Below are 19578 nucleotides of genomic sequence, written 5' to 3'. Positions count from 1 at the left end.
GGTAAAAAGTACATTTGGAAAGTACAGCTTTAGAAGCTTAAAAATTGTTCCTCTTCCATTACTTTTCCTATGAAAAAGAGTAACTAGTAAACTTAACTATAGTGTTCCTGACCTAGGAAATATACTGCAAGGTAACCGTGAGGCCTCCCCCCTCCCTCCAAAATCGTGAATGGTAGCATTTAGTGTATTACAGACTTACTGAGGTAACTGATTCCCATTGATGTGTCAAGCCAGAGGCCTCCATCTTCTAAACGACGCCTCTGTGTGTCAGCATGTGAAGTTGATCTTTCCCAGCTGATGCTCGGCTAAAATTTCTTGGAAGCATTTTTGGTGGAGGTGTGCCAAACAACCTTAAAATATAAATCAGTTACAGTGAAACAGGACAGTCCCACAAGGCCCAGGGGTAGGGTGAGTGTTTTGATACATGCATTACTAATTAACTGTGAAAAGTTTTGAACAGGCCCAAACTCTTTGTGTGTGTGTGTGTGTGTGTGTATGAGTGAGCACCAGCTACCTTTTATAGGAAAGGTCATTTAAAAGGTAGAAAAACAATTCCAACCCATGAAGTTAACCATACCTCTATTTTGGAATATAACCTTTCTGGGGTGGGGTGGGGTGGGGGGGAAAGCTCCCTTTCCTTTTTTATTTTAATTTTTTACTTGATGTGATGCTTCATGTCAAAGTCAGTATTCCATATCATAACTCTTCTGACATAACCTCGGGTGATGCAAAATTTTTATAACACTTGTTTCTCCTTTTCTCCCCTCCTCCAATCTTTTCTTCCCCCAAGACAATAATGACTTCAACCTGGGAAAAAGCTTACAGCTCAGTCAAAACTAGCCTAAATCTAACCTTCAGTTTGGAGTCTTGGATAATGAGGTAAAATATGTATTATTCACTCGACTACCTATGGATTCAAATGACAAAAGGGACTGCATATTCCAGGCCCAACACATTCTTAGTTTAGGAATCTCAAGAGACATTTTGCAACTGTACTATTGCAGCATGATTTTTTTGGACAGTGAGGGAGAAATAATGATACATTTCATGGATTTTAAAAGGTGTTTCTCTGGCTCTCTGGCAGCCTTAAACAAGTCTTAGCAATGGTAAATAAATGAACTGTTAAGTCCCTTTAACATCTCCAAAATAAGCTGAGGGTCTATTATCATCGGAACACGTTTCACTCTTCCTGAGCATCAAATCTCTGGGCTATAATTTTGAAGTAAGGAACCTTTTCGGTTCAGCCTTTTCAAAGAGTTGCTTGCACAACATATGTATAATTTAAATGATGGCCAAATTCTTCTTGAAATTGAAGTTACTGCAAACACAATATGACTTGGCTAGATTACTAGCTGAATGCTATGTGGATAATCGTGAAGTCCCATCTTTCATACAAAACACTAATTTGCATCTTTAAAGCAACTCAGACAAGAATGGGATCAAGTATATTCTCTGTAGTCACAAGCGTGTTTGAATATATACTGGACTTTCTCCACTATTGAGCAGTAAAGGGGCAGACAGGAATGTCCCAGACAATATTGTGTTGGCGTTGTAGTACTGTACTTGTGGTGCTGCTAGTAAACCAAATAAATGTGATTGTCGTCACTGTCATACACAGCACCTAGGCTTCTTAGCTGCTGCCCTACAGCCTCATAGTGCATTTTATACCCCACAGAAGTTACAACAGAGCTAAAAATAATGATTGAACAAAGTGCAAAGGAGTGTAACGATTCCACCACTTCCCAACATTTTATGTCAAAGAAGCCTTGGGAAATGGCACCAGGAAAAAGAGAAGGCAGGGAGGTGAGGAGGAGTTGGGGCTTAATCTTTTTCTCTGCCTACTATCACTCCACTTCACATGAGAGGTTTGAAATCTTACTTGGGAAAAGTCCAATTCCAATTCCAGGGAAAAAGTCTCTGTGTGTGACTTGTAGCAGACCAAGAAAGTGATGATTGTCTAGTCTGGGAGTTTTGCCCCCCAGTTTTGCACAACTCCCTCCCCAAGCTTCCAGAACTTTCCTGAGCTTTCCCACTGTTCCCTGGAAATCCATCCTTTGGGAGGGTTTTCTTAGCTCTCTCAGAGCTGTGATTGTGTCTGTGACTTGTACAAAAATTTAGACTTAAAGTGTAAACACATTCCATAGATGCACAGAAACACATTTTTCTGTTCAGAAGTGTACAAAAACATCGTGGGTTGTGAAATGTAAGGGCACTTAAGTTTTCTTAAGATGGGAGGACAATTTCTGCTGATTTCCTCTTTCCTCTTTCCCCTTTCTACTATGCTACACCCAGGCAGACAATGACCCCTAGGAAAAAAATTTGAAGGGCTCAGTGGGCAGCACCAGGAAGGGTGTAATCAGGAGAGGGATCCCTAGTTTTTTTTAATGAGTCTCTCCCTAGACTGTCTGGCACCCTAGGCAAGGCTAACTTCTGGAGGGGCCCCTCTGCACCAATGCCGTCACCAAGTCACATGGGGGCAACCAATTCAGCACCCCCAGAAGGCCGGTGCCACTTGGACTTTGCCACTTGGACTTTGCCACTTGGACTTTGCTTGTTTGTGGTGCTGTGGCCAGGAGGCGCTGCCTGCCTATACAGGAACACCCCAATAACGAGAGAGAGAGTGGGGCTCCTCGTTCTGGAAACAAAATGGATTCTGATCAGAAACAAGCTAAGGAAATATTCAATTCAAAATAGAGTAGAACGAGCAGAGAGCTTGTTCTGGTTATCACCTAAAGCACTCTCCTGGTCTGGCTACTCTCCCCCTCCCAACTCAATGATGAGATTATTATGGCTTCAACATGTAGGTCTTGTTCTATCTCAGTCTTCGGCCATCTGATTAAGTGGCCATCTCCTTTCTGCAACTATGCTTATCTTTTGTTTACTCCTGTGGTAACCTGGACAAACCCTTTGTCCTCTATGCTTACTTCTCCTCAGGGTATCTTTTGCTAAATTGCCTAAGCAATTAACACCCATCCTGAACTATTGTAACTAATTCGGGCAAATATTACTAAATCAGCCCCACTATTGTTTTACCTGGAGATCCATTCAGGTGACCGGAGCCAGCTCTACTCATTGGCTTGAGGTGGGCACCCAATCAAGTACTAAGGAAGACACATCACTGCCCATCACAAGTCAGCCCCTTTTCTGGGAGGGCCTCATCCCTTCCAAAGATAATAAACATGAGAGCAAGCCACACCTCCTTGTTCAGTCTGAGCACATGTAGACAGATTGTTCCCCCCATTACTCTTAAGTAAGGGGACCCTCAGACATGGCATGATGGTAGTGCATGTCTCCATCTTCAATTTCTAAATGGACCTCTGCACTACAGGACAGGTAGTATTACCCACTTCAACCAAAACCCCATAACTCTCTATCGATCACCCCTATATTTCTTAGTTCTTGTTTGTGTGTATTGTATTGCTTGTGTGTGATTGTACTTTATTTTACATAATTTTCTAGTACACATAAAATATATTTGATTTGGAGTGTTTTCTTTTCTGAGACTTGACCTTCGTATTATTGGTGAAGATCCACACTCCTAATTTGCTCTACCTAGTCTCGCTTTGCTAATTGCCCCATCTAAAAGAGGAGGCTCAAGCATTTCCCGTAACTGTGTGCCTTGCAAAAACCATTTAAAGGAACATTCCTTTTAAAGGATTTTTGCAAGAATTTAGGGGGAAGTATCCCACCCCCCCCAGTTATTTTATTTTATTGAATCCAATCCAACACAAGGGGAACATAGGAAACATAGGGAAAACAAATAACAGAAATAAAAATCCAACATACAAGAATCCAATTTAGATCACTGGATGCATATAACAAACAATTTACAAAACCAATACATAATATGCTAGGTATTAAGAAAAAGCCTATAATTTATTCTATTAGGCAAAAAGGGAATGTTCTCAAAGAATTCCAAAATCGGGGCCCAAAGCAAATCATAATCTATAGCCAAATCAGTATCATTTCTGAAGAAAGGGTTATCCATTGTCTTACCCATTACATACTGGTCCCATAACGAATCATACCACGCTTCAATCATGGGAGTATGTGGGAGTTTCCAATTTTTAGCAATCGTCATACGAGCTATTGCCAACATTGTCAAGATTAAAGATTTTTGATCTTTACTCACCAATTTATCAGGCCAGATATCAAATAAAAGAAGTTTAAAATCTACTGGAATGGTTATATTGAATATAAGTTTTATTTGCTCTACCACCTTATTCCAAAAGTTTGACACTGTGGGACATTCCCACCACATATGATATGGGGAGCCTTTAGTTTTACAGTTCCTCCAACATTCTGGACTTGAGACCCTAGAGATTTTACTCATCGTGACAGGGTTTAAATACCAAAGTGAATACGTTTTTAAAAATTGGAAATGAATACCAATGCTTTTAGCCTTTATGGAAGGGGAGTTCCAGATCCTTTCCCAATCATTTTCCTCTACCCTTTGAGGTAGCATTAAGTTCCAACATTTAATATAAGAGGGTGTATATAAATGAAGAGTGTCAATTAAACAATTATATATTTTAGAAAGCAAACCTTTCTTACTAATGCACTCATCTTTAAGCAAGACCTCAAATGGCATCAATTCATTCTTAATGGTTTCTTTCCTCTGAAGAGAATATACCATATTCTGAACTTGAAGGTATTGATACCAATTGATATTGGTTCCTAATTTCCCTTCTGCTTGTTCCTTAGTAATAATATTGTTCCCTTGAATCCACTCCCCAATTCTATCCAATTCCTTAATCCTAGGGGGAGGTATTTGAGAGTTTTCCACATTGTGCAGGGGGTTGGGCTAGATGATCCTGGAGGTCCCTTCCAACTCTATGCTTCTATGATCACCTGCAATTGAAGTCCAACCAGCCAGTTCACCTGAAAGTGTGTAAACGGTCTGCTCAGACTTCACTCATGTGTGGTGCAACTTGCAAAAGCCATTTAAAGGGAACATTTGTAAGGTGCGTTGCACACAAGTGAAGTCCAAGGGTTTACTAACTGGGAAGGCTTGTGAAGGTTCATAGTTCGTGCAGTCCCATGAACCACAAACCAAAATGTACCTCTATTTTCCTGGTTTGTGTCCATCCCTAGTTGACATCAGGACTGGGGCAATCAGATGGGGGACATGAGGAATTAGTAATGCATGAAGTGGTATTTGTGTTCTTGCCTGTATGGATACTGTTGATAAAGGAATAGTGCCAATGGGAATCGGTGAAACATCGGCTCAGGGCTGCTTCTTCTGTGACTGCAAGGCTAGTGGCAATTGTTCTTCAGCAAGCCCCTGAAGGAATGGAGCTCAATGGTCTTAGGATTATAAGGATCAAAAACTATAATATTTCATTATGGACAAGCATATTGTTACTGGCCAGCTGCACAGATTTGATTTGATAAAGGGCAACATGTATCCTTTATACAAGAGAAAGCAAGAAAAATCTGCATTTGCTTATCTGCTGCCAGATACTGGTACTGGCTATCAGTTTGCAACTGTTTTGGATAAATATAAATCCCAATACACATTGCAATTCAGTAAGATAAGAAGGAAAATATCCTTGAAAATAACATTGCCTTATAATGACTTAGTCTACTGGCCGCCACAAGCATCTTTAACAGAGGGTTTTAAACCACAGACAGGAACATGGCCGGTTTGAAAAGGTTGACTTTGCTTGGTTAAGGTTATCCCTTCAGTGTATCCCTGAGTATTACTAAAATTCTGTAGTTATCCTCCGCACTGAATAAAAAAAATCATGCCTTTAGGGGTTGCAGGGTCCTTGCTGTGATTTACATAACTTGCTGTCAGCTGGCATGGCAGACACCAATTATAGAGAACTTTGGAACGGCGCTACCTGTAGCTCTCAGTGGAAGCCATGTTTCTGTTGTATTAAATCTGTACAGAAATGACAGTGGGGGGAAAGGAAGAAAATAAATGGTGCTGTGAATGTTACAAGTAAACCTTTGGGAACAACAATGTAAGTAGGAGAGTGATTCAGATAATGCAGTTTTGCTTAGCATCACACAGAATAGCCTAGGTCTGAAAAATGGAAATACAAAAGGGAGGGGGGACAGTAGTAAAGTCATTCTGCAATAAAGAAAAGTAGAGCAGCTTTCAACAGCCTGTGTGACATTGTCTACTTGCCAAGTAATTCCCTAGAAAATGCATGCTACAATTTAGCTTAGTGTGGAAAATAGATCTGGTTGGGCAAGTTAAGTAATAAATCAATCACATGATTATACTTTGTCTGAAGCAAGTAGTATGGGTCAAATAGTTTGCTAAGCAAGCAGCTGCACATGGCCATCCTGTGAGGCACTGGACAGGCATTCATTATAAGTATGCAAACTGTGTAGAAGTAACCAGGGTCTGTAGCCACTGAACAACCTAAACATGATCTTGGATCTCTGTTCTGCAGCTCTTCGTTGCCCTTTGGATCTGGTATCCAGGAGTCCATAGTTTTGGTAACTATGGGCCCATATGGCATACCAGCTGTTAAACACTTTCCATTTTCCTGAATAATGGCATTTAGACAAATTGAAGGAACTTGTTCTCTGATTCCTACTAAAATTTATCAACTACATGATGTTCACTTCTGTGAATGATGCTTACTCACATATTGGACATTTCCACATTAATTTATGAATCCTTATAAGATAACTTGGACTTCTCAGTTCTTACACAATAATTTGGCCCTCTCTGTATTGTATGGGGAGTCAGGGTGTGAAATCAGTCATTGATAGCAGCATTTGTAAACAAGCTAAAGGCTGCTGTCAACATAGTGTGTTGCTGTCAATGATTTCTATGCAGGAGCCATTTCATGCACTGCCTTCCCACATGAACTAGAAAAGGGGTGGCCAAACTTGCTAAACATAAGAGCCACATAGAATAAATGTCAGATGTTTGAGAGCCGCAAGACATGAATGTCACATGTTTGAGAGCCACAAGACAAGGGAGGGAGGAAGATAAGATGGGGAAAGGGGAGGGAGGGAAGGAAGGAAAATAGATGGGGGAGGGAGAGGTGGAAATAAAGTAACTTTAAATGCCTTCTGCAAGCTGTTGGCTGGCTTGGCTTGGAGATGACTTCTCCAAGCCAGCCGACAGGGTGGTGGGGGCTTCAGGAGCCACACAATATGTGTGAAAGAGCCACATGTGGCTCCCGAGCTTTGGTTTGGCCACCCCTGAACTAGAGGATATTTGGGAATTTTCTCATGAGGTATGTGTGCAATTTCAAACACCTCCATGAGAAAATAAAAGAACGAAATCAGCGTGTGAAGTCTTTACCAAACAACAAATGAACATTGGAAACAACCAGTTACACCTCTCACATTGTTCCCTGATGGAGACTGTCTTCTCACTCTTCTGATACAAGTTTATGCTTTGCATTTTCCAAGTTTTGACCTGGCTTTTCCCACTGCAGTTTTTCTCCAAAACTTCAGTTCCCTTTAATTCCGCTTCAAACAACTGAAGCATAATGAAACTGGCTGTATTATTTTACATCATTTCTTTCCTAGAGTGAGAATTACTTTTCTATAGAAAACCAGAGTTCTCTCTGACCATGGAGAAGGCTAGACAAATCTATTCCTACCTCCCCCCCCCCCACTCCATGTTTATGAACAAGTCCTGGTGAGCTTTGCAGTCTAACAGAGCCAGAAGCAAATAATTTGATAGAGTGTTTTTGCATATATTATTAAGATTCAAGCCTTGATTTCCCCCCATTATAAATAGTGTCTCAAAGACCTGTGATATCCACTTTGTTAAGTGTTGGGTTCAAGAGATTAAGGGCAATGACTGGCATATAGTTCACTTTTATTTCCATCTCTCTGCAACCTCACATCGCCATACATCTGTTTTGTTGATTCAGAAGAGCACTTGAGATGCTTTACAGTTGATTTTGACAAGTGCTACAATTTGATATGGGTAGATAATTCTTGCTGAGATGATTTCAAAGTACAGAAATTATAATTTTGAGTAGATATTACCTTTCTGTATGATCAGAAATTCCATGTAATATACTGTGCACTTAAGCATCTTAATCACATTTTCTCCCCTCTTTCTTTTAAACATTACATTCTTTTCATTTAATCGAGCGGAGTATCACAAATTAAAATATTGTTCTAAATATATCTTGTTTTTTCCCCTTACTTAGTGGAGATCATTTAAAGAAGAACAAAAAAAGAAGGAATGTTAAAAATGTTCATTCCTAACCTTCTCTTCAAAACTATTTGGTTTGGGATTTAATTAAACAGTAAGACATGACAGACTGTTCAGGAGTGCTCATTAATGCACACCTTGGGTGCATTTCACCTCCTGCTTCTAGCACAGCTGAGGTGAGGATTAATCAGCACTACCCCTTGGCCCAGAGCATTTATTGTGATTATAAAATGACCACTTGGTAAAAAAAATAAATAAAACAATACATTTTAACACCAGAAAAAGATCCGCCATCATGCCTAATGATTAGGAGTTTAGAGAAACATTCCTTTTTTAAAAAAAGATGCTCATGTTTTATGCATTGGTGCAAACAGAATTTTCATTCTATTTAAAAGAAGAAAACTTCATGATTCTTTCCAAGCTCTTTTATCCAAGAACAGAATGTGATGGAAGATATGGCAGGACAACTTGTATAACAAGCATTATAATGACCTGGTCCATTAAAGGAACTAGTGATTTTTGCTTACTAATATTATTTGCTTATTAGCTGTGTATAGCCTGTTTTTCTTCCCAATGGGGACACAAAAGCAGCTTACGACATTGTTCTCATCTATTTTTACCACAATATCACACGTTGAGCTTTTATGGTACAGTGAGGATTCAAATCTGAGTCTCCCAGATCCAGGTTTGGTATTCTAGCCACCATAAAAAGTTCATCTGCCCTATTAAGTATAAAGTGTGGGGCCATGATGGTGACAGAGTGCAACAAACAGACTGGATCACAACCCTTCTCTCTGGATCACAACCCTTCTCTCTCTCACTCACCCTCTGCTCACTTGCCTCAGGTGCTGTGTTTCCAGCTCAGGTCACTTCTACTATTGGATCCATCTGGTAAAAAAGCTGATGCAATGAATCATGGGAAAGTAAAACGGTGGAGAGATTCAGTTACCTTCACCTGTCTGCTCCTTGTGAGATTTTTTTTAAAAACCCAGCATTCTCAACTTTTATTTTATTATTTATTTTATTTATTTAATTTATATCCTGCCCTCCCCTCCGAAGGCAGGCTCAGGGCGGCTCGCAGATTAAGGGTCATGCGATCAGATTAGGTGACCAAACAAGATGAAACAACAGTAAGAACATAAAACATTAGAACAATTATTAAAAAAACACAGGTGCTAGTACAATAGTTTCAGACAATTAAAATTCTAATGGTGGTAAGTAGCTAGATGGTCGATATTAGATGTTCTAAGAGGTCCCAGGATCACCATAGCGTGATGAGATAGATCAATTGGTAGTACGGTATTTATGGGCCTGTCCCATTGCTGCAGGTGTTGCCATTATGGAAATGTGTGGTGGAAGAGTGCTGTTTTGCAGGCCCTGTGGAATTGTGAAAGCTCTCACGGGGCCCTGCCCTCCTCCGGCAACTCATTCCACCAGCTAGAGGCAGCAACGGAAAAGGCCCTATGAATGGGGCAAGCACACATTAGACATAGCTTTCCTACTACGTTTAGTTTTGTATTGCCTACTCTGACCAACAGTTTTCCAAATGCTCAAGCCAAATAATTTTTGTAATCCTGCAAAATGAGAGAATTCGCAGATACTGTTCAGGCAGGAATTCCTGAAGATGATAAGAGAGGGAGAGCAGTCTGGGGATCTTGCATGCTCTCTCCCTTAGCAGAAAATTAACAGATGGCTTGCTTAAAGAATAGCTTCAACATCCTTAGATGTGAGTTGAATGGAACGGATTGGGGATGTGCAATTACTTTTCTTCTATATCCGTTTATTTCAGTGGAGTTTATGTTGGAGAAATCTTTCTACAGAGTAAGACCATTGCTGCATTTAGCACAGTGTCAGCTGTCCTGACCGACAGCGGCTCCAGGAAGTGAGGCAGAGAAAAGGCTTTTCAAATACCTGGTGATATCAGGGACTGAATTTGGGACCTTTAGCATGTACTCTCCGATCCTCCTTTTTATACACACCATACGTTTGTATTGACTTGGGGCCTGATCAAAGTTTTGTGCTTTCTCCACTGGACACCGGATCATGTGAGATGCAAAATCTGCATATACAGAAACAGTCGTCAGCAGAAACTAGGCTTTCCCGAAATTGTTTGTGGATCTGTGGACTTCAGTGAAGACCCAGCTTTCCTCAGATAGAAGTCTATACAATCCCGTTGAAAAAAAGGTGGAAGGGGATCTGTGAGTTTAAACTAGTAGTGTTTTTGGAGGTTTTTTTAAAAAAAATCCCTCTCATGGGGAATATAGTCCAAGAGTTTCAAAAATACTAAATAACCTAGCAGCAAAAGCTATTCAATTGTGGAGAAATGTTCAAGATCCCTGAAGAGCAGAACAGAGGGAGGCTAGTTACTGGAGGGGTGGGGAACATATAGCAAAGATAACAAAGCAGAGCTAGGCCTAAGATACCAAAGAAAGCTGTGGGAATTTCAAGATGGTATGAACCAGAAAGAAAATTATTAAAGCAGCAGGGATGGGATGGGATGGGAATTCTTTAAAAGCCTAGATTCTGATCGTGCGTCAAAAATTAGGGACTGATTGTGCGAACTTTACTCAGGGGAGTAACTCCTTAGCAATGCAAGAAATCACGTGAATGTCCTGGTTATGTGAGAAAGTTTTACAAGCGGGGACCAGTGTTACTAAAAGAAATCTGAAATGCTAATGATTTTATTTGCTCATTTTAAGATGTAGAGTTCTGCGCTTTTAAAACTCGACTATGGACATTTTCATTTTTCTTTTTTAAAATTCAACTAAATTTGCTGCCTTCTGCCAAAGGAACATGCCACACAACAGCAATAAGAATACAGCTGTGTGCTAGTGATTGGCATGAACCTCATCATGAACTTCAATTCATCACTAAAATCACCCGGTTTGTGGTGCGTGAGTCAAGGTTTATGTAATCGCATTTCCCACAAACCTCCTGCAAACAGCCATGTTTTTAATAGAGGTTTGTTTCATGTTGGTGGTTTGTGAGGAAGACATTCTGGTGCCAATCAATTAATTGTCAAAGCAACTGGGGGTGGGGTTTGACTTCTGCAGCTTTCTGCAGCCCTGGAAACACCAATAGCGACCCTCTACAGCTCAACAGGCAGTGCTGGTTGCTAACCAGAGAGCTCCAGTTCTGCTGTATGGGAGCAGAATGGATATGTACCCCCAACTCTTCTGCTGGGGGGATATATATATATACCCTCAGCAGCTGTTCTTACTTGGAAGCAGGCAGTTAGGTAGAGAGAGAATGGAACTGGAAGTCATTCCTCAGTGTGAACAGTGTAGGTTGAGTGCTTACTCAGTGCTCTAAGACACCTGTCCTTCTGCTCAACCCAAGCAGAGGCATTCAGATACTGAGTTTCCTTGACCCATGCTCTTCCTCAGTGGGATTTTTGAACACCTGTCTCCAGCAGGTAGAGGGGCATCCCAAGGAGGTCCACTGCTAGTTTGATTCCTCTAGCTTGCAGGGGGTCTGTTTGACACACTCCTGAACCTGCAGCTGTGATTTCCCCAGAGAGCACTTTCCTGGGGACACTGCTTTGGGGTGCTGTAACTCACCCCCCTAAATCCAATCCTCACCAAACTTGGAGGGTAGGTAGAGTAAGTGGAGACTTCTTGTGAATTTAGCATCTCTAGTCCACAGGGGGGTGGTGGTGGTGGTCATTCTACCACATCACAAACCTCACAAAATGAACTCAAAATATCCTCAAAAAGGATATTATAGCATTGTAAAAAGTCCAGAAAAGGGCAACTAGAATGATTGAAGGGTTGGAACACTTTCCCTATGAAGAAAGGTTAAAACGCTTGGGGCTCTTTAGCTTGGAGAAACGTCAACTGCGGGGTGACATGATAGAGGTTTACAAGATAATGCATGGGATGGAGAAAGTAGAGAAAGAAGTCCTTTTCTCCTTTTCTCACAGTACAAGAACTCGTGGGCATTCGATGAAATTGCTGAGCAGTCAGGTTAAAACAGATAAAAGGAAGTACTTCTTCACCCAAAGGGTGATTAACATGTGGAATTCACTGCCACAGGAGGTGGTGGCGGCTACAAGCATAGACAGCTTATATATACATATATATATATGTATAATTTTTTGGCTACTGTGTGATGCAGAGTGTTGGACTGGATGGGCCATTGGCCTGATCCAACATGGCTTCTCTTATGTTCTTATGAACTGGGTTGGTAAACTGTAAGATTTGTGAGACCATGAACTGGGACAAACCACCATTTTTCTGATTTGTGCCCATCCCTGTGTGCCTTATGTTGCAGAAATCATGTACAAGAGCAGCTCTGACTGCTGTGAATTTATCCTTGTTTTCAATAATCCTCATGAGGGGTGGTGCTGAATTGTGTTCCTTCCTTCCTTAGAAAACCCTTTTTTAACATTTTGCTTTTTTTCTGGTACATGTTGAAAGGCTGAGTTATTTTGGGCCAGTTTCTGTTTTAAGCTTTCCATAATTGTGAGACTATTTGCATGTCGTGTGTTGCATATGGCGTATAAAAATGGGGGGGGGGAGGGGACTGACATTAATGTAAAAAAAAGAAAAAAGAAACATACGGTAAACCCATCAGAGACACCAGCAACAGAAACAAGAGAAACAAGAAAACACAAAACCAAAAAGATGAAAACTTGGCTACTACTGCCCATGGAGCTCTGGCAGTGGTTGTGGGCAGGGGTCATTTTGCCTCTTCTGGGAGGAGGAAGAGGCAGGGATGTACAATGCATGATGTCATGGATTCAATATGACATGGAGTTTCATATGTGGGCACTCTTGAACCCCTCCTTCCACTGGGATCAAATTCATCTGCAGTTGTGGATGCAGGTTTTGTTGCCAGCAAGGCCCGAGGGACAGTTAGTGAGACAGAAGGCACATCATGCACCAGCTCCTGAGTCATTCAAGTACCCCTGCCAGGTGGAGCAGACAGTTCAACAATGCCTGCTTTGCTGGGAGTTTAGCTACCAAGGGGTGTGTGGTTGTAGGCCCTGCAAGTTCCACCATGAGTGCCCTCTGTATATAGGCCACCATGCCTTTGCCAGGTGCCCCAGAGCAAAACCCTGGGTTGATGTCAAGGAACAAAGGGGGGCAAGTAGGTGGTAGTGGTGCCAACACCCCTCTTGTGAAAGGGTCCTAGCCCAATTAAACTGAAGGAACTAGAGGTTTTTATTTATGGTTTTCACTTCCAGTGGCAGGGCCCAAGGAGACCCTATTGGGCCAATAGTCTACACTCCGTCAGGGGGATGGAGCAAGTGGTCAGGCAGAAGATTGAGGAAGAATAAACAAATAATAATATTAATGTAGGGAAGGGAGAGTTCTGGGCTCCTTACTGTTACCACCAGTCCCTAATCTTCACATCTTCCCACTGAGGGTTGTGCTCAAGAAGACCCTGGAGGAGTATTGTCTTATACTTATTCTGCTCAAGGGATGAGTCAGTGAATGATGTGATACTGGAGCACCTGTACTTGGTCCACTACATGTTGTTCAACCAGGCACTGCATGTGGTGTGATGCTGTGGGATGGGGGGCAAACTCACTAAATGTGATATTAAATCAGCATTCTGCCTCCTGCCTGTTCATCCTGCTAACTTCAAGTTATTGGATTTTGTGTTTGAAGGGCAGTATTATATGTCTAGGGCCCTGCCGATGGAATCCTCCATTTTCTGCACAGCTTTTGAGCATTTAAGTTCCTTCCTGGAGTTGAACCTATGTTACTAGATGGTGTTGGTTGACACAGCTCACAATCTGGATGATTTATGTTCATGGGCCTGCTGGGCACCAGGCAGTGTAAAAGGTTGTTCGATGGTTTTGTTTAGCTATGGAATTGGTGATCCCTCTGGCTCATGAGAAACTAAGGGACTAGAGACAGTCCTGGCATTTCTGGGTGTGGAGCTGGATATCGGGAGGCAGGGGTTCTCAACCTCCGGGCCACAGACCAGTACCAGGCCACAGTCTGTCATTAACTGGGCTGCCCAGCCTCTCCCCCCACCCCACACACAGCCTCTCCGCCCCCCACCCACGGCACCTCTCCCCCATGGCACCTCCTCCTCTCTCCATTTTTACAATATTAAGACTGGGAAGGGGCCATAAAGTGCCTTCCGGGTTCTGTAAAGGCTGACCTCCCCCCTGCTATTCAGCTGATCAGCGGGGAAACTGTGCAAAACCGCAGCAGCAGTGGCTAAAAAGCCGAGTATCTCTTGCCTCCTTCCCCCGCCCAGTAAGGAAGTGGGAAGGAGGCAAGGGCAGCCTAGTTTTTTCAGCGGCCGCTGGCCACTGCTGTCGCAGTTTCACACAATTTCCCTGCTGATAGGGGGAGTCGGCCTTTACAGAGCCCGGAAGGTGCTTCACGGCCCCCTCCCCAGTTTTAACATTGTAAAGATGGAGGGAGGCGGAGGTGCCACGGGGGGAAGGAGGCACCATGGGCGGGGGCAGCAAGGCTGCACGGTGCTGCGAGAAGGGGGTGAGGAGGTGGGGTGGTGGGGCTTGCGGCACCAGGGGGGCAGGCTGAATTTGGTGCCCCCACCCTGCTGGCCTTAGGGTCATAGTGGGCCGGCCAGCCCTGGGGCTGGTCCCTGGGGCAAAAAGGGTTAGAAACCATGGCTGGGAGGCAGTTGTCCAAGTTGCCTAAGGAAAAGGTTAATGGTTTGTGGACAAGGACTTCTTTCAAGGGGAAGAGGAAGGCTACCTTGGTGGAACTGCAGCAGCTAATGGACCACCTTCACTTTGCACATAAGGTGGTGGCACCAGGTAGAGATTTTCTTTGGAAATTGTGCAATGCCATGGTCAGGCTTTGGCTCCCACATCATAAGATATGGGTTACCAGTAACATAGGGGTGGATCTGGAGGTCTGAGAGGAGTTTTTAGCTTTCTTAGCAGTGTTTGTTTCTGGAGGGAGGACATGTGTATCGAGGCACAGCTGCAGGTTATGTCTGATGTGGCTGGAGCCTTGGGGTTTGGGCCAGTGGTGTACAGAGGATTGGCTGGTCGAGTGGGCAGCAGCAGGTATAACAAGAGACCTTACATTCTTGGAGTTTTTCCCATAGTAGTGGTGGTGTGGTTGTGTTCCAAGGAGCTGGCTGATCATGTGATTAACTCTCTCACATCCAGGTCCCCAAGGGTCATGGTGCTGGTACAGGCCTTCTTGCTGCGTTGTCTTCATTTTAATGTACTGTTTATGGTAAAGCATGTGCTGGAGGCAGCAATAGGGTGGCTGATGCTCCGACTCATAAACAGTTGGAGACATTCTGGGAGTTGGTCCCAGATGCCAATACCCAGCCGATCCTGATGCTCCAGAGCTGTGGAAGCTTAGAGGGCCAAGACTGAGAGGGCAATCACTCTGGCTATAGCACCTAGCACCAGGAGGGCCTATTATTGGGTGGGTCAGCAGTTTGAGGCCTTCAGACAGCAGGTAGGGCTTCAGAAGGTGTGGGCAATACTGTTAAAGCATTTCATGCTGTTCTGTGTGGACCGAAAGGCAGGAGCATGGTAGTTCAGTTCATCAGTGGTAAGCAATTGGCCTTGGCTTTTCTGAGTAAAGCTCGGAATTTTGAGGAAACCATGGGGGACTTCTGCATTCAGAAGATGTTGGAGGGCTGGTTGCATGAGATGGGGTCACAGCCGGATAAGCAGGAGCCCATTCCCCCACATTCCTGAAGGGACTGTGTGGAGCTTGGGGGGGCAATTAGTGCTGATGGCTACGAGATCTGCCTTTTTCCATGCTGTGGCATAGGTGGCCTTTTGGGGGGTGCTGTGAGTGAGTGCGTTGGTCATGAGCTTACACTGTGACAGGTCAGGTAGGGCCCCACAGATGCAGGATGTTCACTTTTGGGGAAACAGCATCCAAATTACAGTCCAGTGGGAAAAACTGAACAGTGTCAAGAAGGAGATATTAGGTTGGGATCCTGTTCAGAGGTCAATCTTTGCCCAGTCCTGGTGCTCCAACAATATCTGGCGGTAAGGGGCTAGGGAGGGGGCATGCTGTTCCACTGCAGTAACATCATCCCTTTGACCAAATTCCAAAATGAGGCAGTCACCTAGAAAGCATTGAACACCTTGGGCCTGTGTCAGTTTATATTTGGGATCCACATTTTTCAGATTGGGGTAGCCTCCACAATATGGCTATGGGCTATACAGCCCCAGCCATTCAACAGCGGGGTCACTGAAGGTTGTGGTGTTACAGATTGTATGTTCACTCAATATTTTGCGAGTGGCTGGTGTTCCACAATTAATTTTGTTTTCTTTACAGGTGTGGCCAGCTGCCATGAGAGGCAAAGAGTCACCATTTGTGGTCTTTTGGGTGGCTGACCAGACCAAAAGAAGCCTGGAGAGGGTGCAGGAGGGGTGGGACCTCAGACAGGTACAATGCCATACACTGCACACGCACTCCTCCCAAACCAGCCATTTTCTCCTGGGGAACCATTGTTGCCCATCTCTAGGTGAGCAGGACAAACAGGTTAACAACCTCCACGTAAACCAGCCTCAGAAATTATATAAACTTGAGTTTACTTCTTAACATATAAAATTAATTTTCCATATTGAACCATGTCATTCCATAGAAAAAGCGCATAAGGAACATCAGCCTCTCGCCCAAAGTTACTTCATAGGTAATTAATGTCCAAATTCTTTAGAAGGTGAGTGCAAGCAACAATTCCAAAGGTAGAGTTTTCCACGGAGACCAACGTTTTCCACGGAGATCTCTTCTGTACAGCAAGGCACAAAATTGAAATGCGATGCAGCTGTACTTATTCCACGTTTCACGATTGCTTCTACAAGCTTCCAAAACCGTTGAACATATTTCAATTGCTGATGCTTACAAACATTTACATTCAGTATGGTCAATTTTGACCATTCTTCTAAAGAATTTGGACATTAATTATCTCTGAAGTAACTTTGGGCGAGAGGCTGATGTTTCTTATGCACTTTTTTAATGGAATGACATGGTTCGATATGGAAAATTAATTTTATATGTTATGAAGTAAACGCAAGTTTATATAATTTCTGAGGCTGGTTTACATGGAGGTTGTTAACCTGTTTGTTCTGCTCCATTAACCGCGTTGCTCTTTGTTCCTTGCACATCTCCAGGTGAGGGCTGGAGATCACTCAGAATTACAACTGCTCTCCAGGTGGCAGAGATCAATTCCCCTTGAGGTGTGTGTGTGGGGGGAGTGAACGACTTTACTTGGGTGTGTGGGAAGACAGCAAGGGTGGGGGACACTTGCCCAGAGCCTCTTTCTAGAGCTTTGGCCAATTCTACACTTGAGATTTGCCCTTGCTACAAATGTGTAAATAGTTAATAAAGTGGTCCTTAGTTAGACACAGTACTGCTGTCTCTTTCTTCCAATTGGGAAGGGGGCAAGTGGCTTATTTATGCATTCTTATTCTTTATTTTTTCTAACAAAAGAATAGGCTTTAGGCCATTGAGTTTTAAATTAGGGACGTGCAGACAATGCTTTATTGGAAAATAGTCCATTTTTTAGAGCAAAGATGATGAGCTAGTCTTTACTGTTCTTGATTTCTTCTTTATACAGAATTGTGCTTTGACCATAATATTCAGAATGCATAATTAAAACCATACCACTGATTTGCATCAAGCAGCATCATATGATTCTTACTCATGTGAATAATCTCACTGCCGATAAATAACTTTGCTGAGGTCCTCTGAACATTGCATAAGCAAGGGTAGCATGGAAATGCAGTATTTACCAGATCAATTTTATGAACAGCAGTGTACATGCAAGCAAAAGTAATTCACGCTTAGTTATAGATATGTAATATGTTGTAAAGTCTCCTTTTGTGTTACATTTGTATTAATATATGTCAAAAATCCAATGTTATTTCTTTTAAAAATAAATTGGAAGCACCAGTCTATAGTGTATGATTATTTTATTAACTGATAAATCAGTTGGCTCTCTAGGGCATGGAAGAAATAGATTTATTTAATTTGCAAATAAACTATCTATTCAGCATTTTTCTCCCATGTTGGAAATATGTATTGAGCTAAACTGCTTACAGATGAAGTATTTTCTCAGATGTCAAATATAAAGTGGTGCTTATTAACCCTTCCCAAACAATAACACACAAATTCTAAACTCATACAATTAACAGCAAAAGACTTGAAATCAATCAAGAGCTGATCCCACACCAATAAATCCTAGGGAATCACTGCATGATCAATCTTTCACTATTTATGAAAACCAAGTTATGATTTACACAAATCCTTTGTGTAAGAAAATCCTGATACCTGGCTTCTTTGCACAAAAGAAAATAAAAGGAACGCTGGAAAAGAGTGGTTTTCAGTGGAGAAAGTTGAGGGGGGGGGCGTTGCTCAGTGGAAGAATCTCTGCTTTGTGTGCAGAAAGTCCCAAATTCAATCACAGTTAAAAGGACCAGACAGTAGATGATGCAAAAGACTTACCTGAGACCCTGGGGAGCAGCTGCTCGTGTGAGAAGACAATACTGATCTTGATGGGTCAATCCTGATTCAGGATGAGGCAGCTTCATGCATGTCTGCGTCTAGAAAAGTCTATACAGGGAAAAAGTTGCTTGGAAGGATACAGCAGAAAAGTCTTCAACAGTCAAAATGTTAAGAACGATACTGCCTGCCACATCCTGGCTTAGCGTTGCCTATTCTGATACTGCATTTCCTTGGGAAAGCCGTTGAGATGTAAATGAAATATATGTATTCAGAAAATAAAACAGCCTAACTGAAAACCTTCTACTTTTTAGTTACCTTATTATAACTAATACAAGGGTGAACAACTAATGATAATGGCTCTCACTTGGAAACACTTTGCTCTGGTCCTTATTCTCCTGGTCCAGTAGTATATTTAAAATTAACATTTATTCTAGTACAAGCTTTAATGAGCCAGAACTCACTTCCTCGTTTACCTCATTTTAAGACATTTTTTCAGAATGGAAGGAGATTTTTTTGCTCTGACTCATGAAATCTCATGCCGGAATAAACGCTCATGTGGGCAGCCATGTTGGTCTGGAGCGACAGAACAAAGTTTGAGTCCAATGGCACCTTTAAGACTAACAAAGTTTAATTCTGGGTATAAACTCTGGAATAAATGTCAGTTGTAAGGTCTCACCAGATTTCTGTTTTGCTGCAATAGACTAAAATGGCTACCCCTCTGGAATTATTCACCTGAATATACTTCAGATTGCCAGCTAGTGAAACAGACTATTGGTCTACATTGACCTACATAAGCTCAATATTGTTACACTGTCAAGGTCTTCCAACTAGCAATAGTTTTCTAGGGTCTCAGGCAGAGGTCTTTCACATCAGTGACTACTAGATCCTTTTTCAAAACTGGAGAAGTTGAAAATCTGACACATACAAAACACATGATGCACCAAGGAGCCATGCCTGGCTCCTTTTGTCTGTCTTAAAATTCACTAAATTGTCACTGACAGGGTGCTTACCATTCAGGAGAGT

At 42.4% G+C, this 19578-nt stretch overlaps 1 long non-coding RNA gene across 1 annotated transcript in view; it reads left to right on the top strand.

Annotated features, from left to right (window-relative positions):
• LOC132576077 (uncharacterized) overlaps nucleotides 1–880 on the top strand; it is a 137610-nt gene extending 136730 nt beyond the window's left edge. Inside the window, exon 3 of the long non-coding RNA XR_009555727.1 lies at nucleotides 791–880. This is a non-coding gene — a long non-coding RNA (uncharacterized LOC132576077). The remainder of the gene's footprint in view (nucleotides 1–790) is intronic.
• Nucleotides 881–19578: the final 18698 nt, after the last annotated feature.

Source organism: Heteronotia binoei, chromosome 8 (assembly GCF_032191835.1).
Source record: "Heteronotia binoei isolate CCM8104 ecotype False Entrance Well chromosome 8, APGP_CSIRO_Hbin_v1, whole genome shotgun sequence".
Lineage (NCBI taxonomy): Eukaryota > Metazoa > Chordata > Lepidosauria > Squamata > Gekkonidae > Heteronotia > Heteronotia binoei.
This window is presented reverse-complemented; position numbering and strand designations above follow the sequence as displayed.